Source organism: Lagopus leucura, unplaced genomic scaffold (assembly GCF_019238085.1).
Source record: "Lagopus leucura isolate 7727_CA_CO unplaced genomic scaffold, USGS_WTPT01 Super-Scaffold_100029, whole genome shotgun sequence".
Lineage (NCBI taxonomy): Eukaryota > Metazoa > Chordata > Aves > Galliformes > Phasianidae > Lagopus > Lagopus leucura.
The window spans coordinates 5,987,929-5,994,293 of record NW_024962280.1 but is presented as its reverse complement, the minus strand read 5'-3'; the positions used below and the strand labels follow the sequence as shown (position 1 = coordinate 5,994,293).

Genomic DNA, 6,365 nt, shown 5'->3' with positions numbered 1-6,365 from the left:
GAATGAATGTCTTCGCCTACCCATTGCCCACCCCCTGCATGGGCACAGCAATGGCTGCCCTCACCTTCATGGGGAGCATCTCTAGTCACTATTCATGGAAATGGCAAGATAACAACCTCGACTCTTGGTTCCTTTAATGTAATTGGAAATGGAGTTAAGCTGCAACTCTAAGAAGGAAGTCTAAATTAGGTTGCAAAAGAGAAAAGGATATTTGACAGCAGGAGCAGGCACTGGAAATGCAGTCATTGTTTCTACTTATGGGTTTTGAAATGTAAATAATTTAACACCCAGCTAAGCAGAGGAAAATCTGCTATTTTTGGTTTATTCTGAACAAAGACATCTGTGTATTCTAAAACATACAGTTCAGCATTAAAAAAAAAAATAACGCAGCAATAATGCTTGTGGGAATACCCTTAGGTATTTAAGACCCAGTGCTGGGGTCTGGCTGCCTGTGCCCTGTGTTACACCAATACCCTCACAGCAACCTCCAGCCTCACTGGGTCATTGCGATAAACCCATAAATAAATGATTTGTATTGGTGAATCCTGGGGATTCCTTACAGATTTCAGCCAAAGGATGAAAGCACAGAAAGAGGCTGGGAAGGCAGCACTTGGGTCTGAGCTGAGCCTGAGCCAAGGCACTTAGAGGACAGCTCTGGGTTGGGTGGGACATGGGGATGTGTGGCTGCCACCAGGCATCAGCTGCATGAGATCACAAGCAGTGCTGAGAACCAGACAGAGATTCAGGCTCTGGTGCCCCTTAGAAATGAGAGCTAATGCATGCACACAGGTGTTGCTCGGGGGCAGGATGCAGCCTCCTCTTTTAGAGACCTTCAGTCAGTTGCTGTGCTTTGGGTAATTAGCACAATTACGCCTGATTTGGTTTGCTGCTCTCTCAGCTCTATCAAACACACTTTTTCTTAATAACTTATTTATAGAAAGGGTTAAATACCTCCACGCTGTATAAAAGCACCCCCAGGTGCTCATGCCTTCACAACTGTGCTGATAGACCTGCTGGCATCTGGAGTAGGAGGATGGGATCTTGGATGGGCAAGAGGTAATGGCCTTAAGTTGCATCAGGGGAAATTTAGGTTGGATATTAGGAAAAATTGCCTCTCAGAAAGAGTGATGGTGCACTGGCACAGGCTGCCCAAGGAGTGGTGAAGTCACTGTCCCCGGGGGTGTAACTGAGCTGTGGTGATGTGGCACTAAGGGAGGTAGTCAGTGGGTATGGTGGGGATGTGCTGATGGGTGGGCTTGGTGATCTTAGAGGTCTTTTCCAACTATAACAATTCTATGATTTGCCTCTGTTTGGGGCTCCATTTGGGTGCCTGCAGCTGTTTTTTCAGTTGCATACCAAAATAATAAGTTATGCCTTCAAGAAATCCAGGGAACCCCAAGCACCTTGTGTAGCTGAGCAGTTACTCCCTGTTTGCAGATAGAAAAGGCACTTGTTGGCACACAGCAGAGTTGAGCACGCAGCTCACGTCCCTCACTGCTGCTCCTTTCTCCACCCTAGGACCACCATGTCCCTGGCCACCAGCACCGTTCAGTCAGTGTGTGTGCTGAGCACAACAGAGCCCTGCAAAGGCCCTCATTTGAGGGTGGCTCAGACTAACAGGTGAGCTCAGAGCACTGGCTGTGTTTTCCCCCCTCTGAGCATGGCCATCTCCCATCCTTCCCTGCCTGTGAGCACAAAGGAGGGTGAGTCACCGCAGAGAACACCGTGCTCCCATAGTGCAGCAGATGGGATCGGGGAGTCTGGTACAAATTGTCCTTTTTCATTCATTGAAACTCTCTTAACCCTCCTGAGGCTGTTCTCTGTATTGTTCATGAGCTGGAAATGAAGCAGCTCCTTCACAACTCGGGCTTTGCTGTGCCAGCCCTAGGTGTGACTTTGCCCTTTGTTATTAAAAAATGGTGAATGTTGCTGAAGGCTTCTCATGAGTGTGTGAGTTAGCACAGGCGTTAATTCATTGGGTGAATTGTCTACTTTCTTCATGCTCCACCTTTCTCTGAATGCTCTCAGAGTGCATCGAGCTGGCATTGATGTTTGCAGCACGTTGGTTTCTGTAGCAGGAGGAAAATCAATGGAAGACTTCAATTTCTCTCTTCTGTATCAGATAAACATTTTGAGCCAAAGTAACAGAATTTGTCATGGGCTGAGGAGAAACAGTCAATCAAAATTATCCCAAACCCATGTTTTGGATTTCTGTCACAGTGACACGGTCAGGCTTTGCTCAATCCTGTTTCCTATAACAATGAGTCACAACACGAGTTTTCATTTTCAGTTCCTTCTGTATTTAATGGATGTGCATAGGGTACTACAGGGCCTTTGGGGATGTTGGCAGCCGGCTGCATTCCTTCCCCTTTTCCCTGCAGGATAACTTTTTTCCTACTTTTGGTGATATTCATTCATAAGACTTGCATAACCACGGGCTGCAGGCTCTTGTCTGAGATCTATGAGATTTGCTCCGGGTAGAACTTAGTTTTTGCAATTACATTGCATTTTTTTTCCATAAATGCATTTTAATGGAAGTTTCCCAAGCTGCTTTTATGTTGTGATGTTTGCAGAAACACAAATCGGTGTTGGGAGAAAGCTACTCTGGTGTTTACTCATTTCAGCCTTACTTTTGAAGTCTGAGCCAGGAAACAAGCCCCACATCCTGAGATCAATGCCAGGTGAGCACCCGGCTCAGGAAAGTAACAGTGAAAAACCAGTATCCATTGCCATGAATGGAATAAGTTAAAAATCATACCAAGCAATGGCCACTCCGGTGAAGTCACAACCTGCTGGCAGGGACTCTGCAAGGAAAAAAAGCATCTAAATCCATTGGATAAATTATCTGTTGCAAATTATTTATCCAGCTCTAATTAGTAATCTTCATTTTACACAGTAGGCCTCTAGTGACCTGCTTGACAACTATGATGCCTGACAGACAGTAGGGATTTGCATGAAAATGAGTGTTGTTTCCTCCCTTCGAAGCCATAAAACAGCAGCAGCAAGGATGCTCTGCTTTGCTGTGCAGAAGTGGGATAACCATGCAGCAAGCTCTGGGTGAAAGGAGATAATTCAGCTGTGTGTGAGGAAACAGAGAAAGAAGGAAGCACTAATCTGAACCAGAAATAACAGCACCCAGTGCACAAACAAGCCTAATCAGATCGGTTGCTAAGTGGAGTCATGTGAATAGCAGATGATGGAGCAGAAGCACAAGATAGAGCTCAATGAAAGCATGGGGACCTGGCACAGAGAGGGCTTGCAGTCTTTTCTGTGATTGAATTAACTTTTGCCTTTTTATAGGGAGGATTTTTGAATTTTGGACCTGTTTCAAGAGTGTTACCATGTCCTGTCTGCCCATGATTGACAGGGTTTGGCTCTTTGTCTGCCTTGTATTTCCTGGATTCATACAGACGATGCTCTTGCCAGTCAGTAGGGCTCAGATAAGGTTAAAAAGAGCAAGAGAAAACCAGGAGAAGACCAGAAGTCTGTCCCCCTGCAGTTCTAAGGCCTTCTTTCTTTCCCAGAGAGCTGCAGTATTTTTGGTGATTTCAGCAGTGTTTTGCCCAGCACAGCCCAGCACTTCTTGAGCTTCGACAGCTCAGTGCACCTGGAATTTATTACTTGGCAAAGCTGGCAACTTCTCTCAACTGGGAAGGTGTTCTGGAGGTGGGGATTTATCCTTCCTTTCCTTCTGGACAACTCACTGCAGTGAATCCAGGAGTGGTCAGGGCAGCTGGGATCAGGAATAACATTGCATCAATTCATGAAGAAAAAAGTGGGTTGTAGTTGCTGGTCATCCTGTTCACTTTGATTTTTCATTTAGCAATTTGGCAAATGATCTTCCCAGCACAGAAGATAAGACATGGAAGAACCCACCTCCAGCTGCTTCCTTGTGGATTGATCCCATTCCTCTGTCACGTGTTGCTGATCTGAGTTCGTGCTAGCTGGATGTACTGAGCACACAGTATGTGTCATCTGGGTTGGCCTCTGCCCCCCGAGCTGCTGGCAGGGCTCATTGCTGGGAGCGCACCATCCTGAGTGAGCAGTGCAGCAGCAGTAGCCATGGGTTTACAACCTCACGGACTTGCTATCAAAACACATGGGTCGCTCTGGGGACTGATGCATTTGGCACCTGGATGTACCCCCTGGGCTGCAAAGAGCGCAGGGGAAGGCCCACTGCAAAATGAGGAGCCCCTGCTCAGATCGTGGGCATCAGGACTGGCCTCCCCATTGCATTGGAAGTGTTTTGATTTTGTTTCCTTTGCAGAGCACAACAGATTTTGAAACTTCAGAAGTTGCCATGAAACAAACTCTCTGTTTGCCAGCCAGCTCTCTCTGCGGGTCATGGCTAGCCCTTGCTTAAACCTTTTGAAGTCAGAAATAACACAGAAGAAGCCTCTGTCTCTGCACAGATTTGTATGGAGAAATGTGACTTGTGATCATCTTTTGAAACAAACTTAACTATTGGGTTTATTACTTTCCATGTTCCGTCCCTCCTTACTCTCAAAGATCTGCGAAAAGCACCACACCTTACATATGGGAAGTGAGCTGCTGCGGTGTGGCATGCAATGTGAGCATGGCAGTGCCCTCTGCTTCTCATTCCCAGGAGCAGGGGATGCCATCTGCCAATTTTTTTTTTTTTTAAACCAGGCTCAGGGTTTGATCTAAGAGAGAATTATAATTTCAGTGTCTGATTCAGAATGCACCGCCACTGCTGAATATTTATAAATAAAGGACTTTTTCCAAATCAATCAGTGCTGCTCTTGACCTGAATTCAGGCAGTTGGGTTTTTCATCCCCTCTCATCATGATTTCATTTTCTCATCCCCGTCACCGCATGGATTTTTCTGCAGTGACTAATTCTGAGCAGTGTAAGCTCGCTGCTGAAAAGCAGCGTCAGAAATGTATGGTTATCCAGGATAATGGGTGCCAACGGCACAAATCCTACAGCTGTGAGGAGGGAAAATGACAGTCATCTGAATGCCAAATTGTTTGCATCCCTTCGTCACCCTAGAGCTTCTGCAAAAGAGAAGCAATTCTTTTAAAGGGTCTGAGGAATAACATCACAAGGCAAACGCTTCCAAGTTACTGTTCAGGTTCCTTTGTGGTGGCTGCAGCAATCCTTCAGAAGGGTTTGCTCTGAGGATTTCTTAATTTTGAGAGGATAACTCGGGAAGCGACAGTGACTGTGCTGAGTTAATGCACAGCTTTGTTTTCTCAGTCAGCTTTTCTCAGGCAGTCTGAACTCTGGTTTCCATTTTTGCATCTGCATTTTGGTGCGCTGCGACAAATATTTCTGGTAGGTGCAAGGAAGCATTGCATCTTTTCTTCAGAACTCAAGTTTTGAGTAATTTCAACAAACTTTGAAGTAGTCTTAATGATGAGGGTCATCATTTGAGGACAATTGTCTCCTTCATTCCATATTTTCCCAACATAATGTTTTAAGTATGGCATCTCTGCAACATTTGGATGTTCACAAGTGTTTGCAGCCTTGCAGTGCTTCTCTGCTGCACTTTTCAGGAAGGAAAAATGTCATGTGATTGTATTGGATGCACCGTGGTTCATCTCAGATATCTGAAAGAATCTGAAAAATCATTGCAGATTTCTTTATGGCAAGAAAAAAAGTGCATTGTTCTCATGGAGAAAATAAATAAAGTTCTCGTATTTTGCCTTCAGAAAATCTTCAAGCAGGGAAAGAGGAGCTTTGATAGCTTCCCCCTGCGTTGTTAATTGCTACAGTAATCCCATAGCCAAATCCTTTGCTATCTGAAAACCATTGCAGTTGTGCAGTGGGGCTCATGCCTCCTGAACCCTTGCTGCGTGCACTCGTGGGCTTTGTTTCTGCATGGCTGTGGGGCCGGAGGAGTTTCCAGCTCCGTTCACTCATCTCAAGGCAGATGCCTCCAAAACACAGAGCACTGGACGCACGTGTTTCCAATTAGAGTAAGAAAAAATAATAATACATTTTTAGAGGTTTCCAGATTTAGGCCAAAGTGTTTATAAAACTGGTTTCAGCTTTTAAGAATGTATTTCCTGGCTCTGGAACTAAGAGGAGCCCCTTGACTCCATGGGACTTTGGATGGGATCCCTGAGCATTCCTGGAGCTCGAGGGCGCAGAGCAGAGTCTGCTCACAGCTGTGGGCAGCTCTGCTCAGGAGATATGCTTATACTGAGGTCTGGGAGCTAAAAACCCCAAACTCCTCCCAGAAGCACAGAGTAGGAAGTAGGGCAGAGGATGGGGCCTGTCTCCTGGACACCAATGTTGGGCTGCTCCATGATCTCCTCCACATTTGTTCCAGTCTCACTGAAAATGACATACAAAAGCACCGGCCCATTTAGTCCAGAGGGAATGGCTTCTAGTGTCCA

The 6,365-nt window shown here is 45.8% G+C and overlaps 1 long non-coding RNA gene across 1 annotated transcript; it reads left to right on the top strand.

Moving 5' to 3' along the window:
• Positions 1–1,002: 1,002 nt before the first annotated feature.
• On the top strand, positions 1,003–4,751 carry LOC122185430. The gene is made up of 3 exons (XR_006180861.1): positions 1,003–1,056; positions 1,519–1,620; positions 2,625–4,751. It is a non-coding gene; the product is annotated as an uncharacterized LOC122185430 (long non-coding RNA).
• The last annotated feature ends 1,614 nt before the right edge of the window (positions 4,752–6,365 follow it).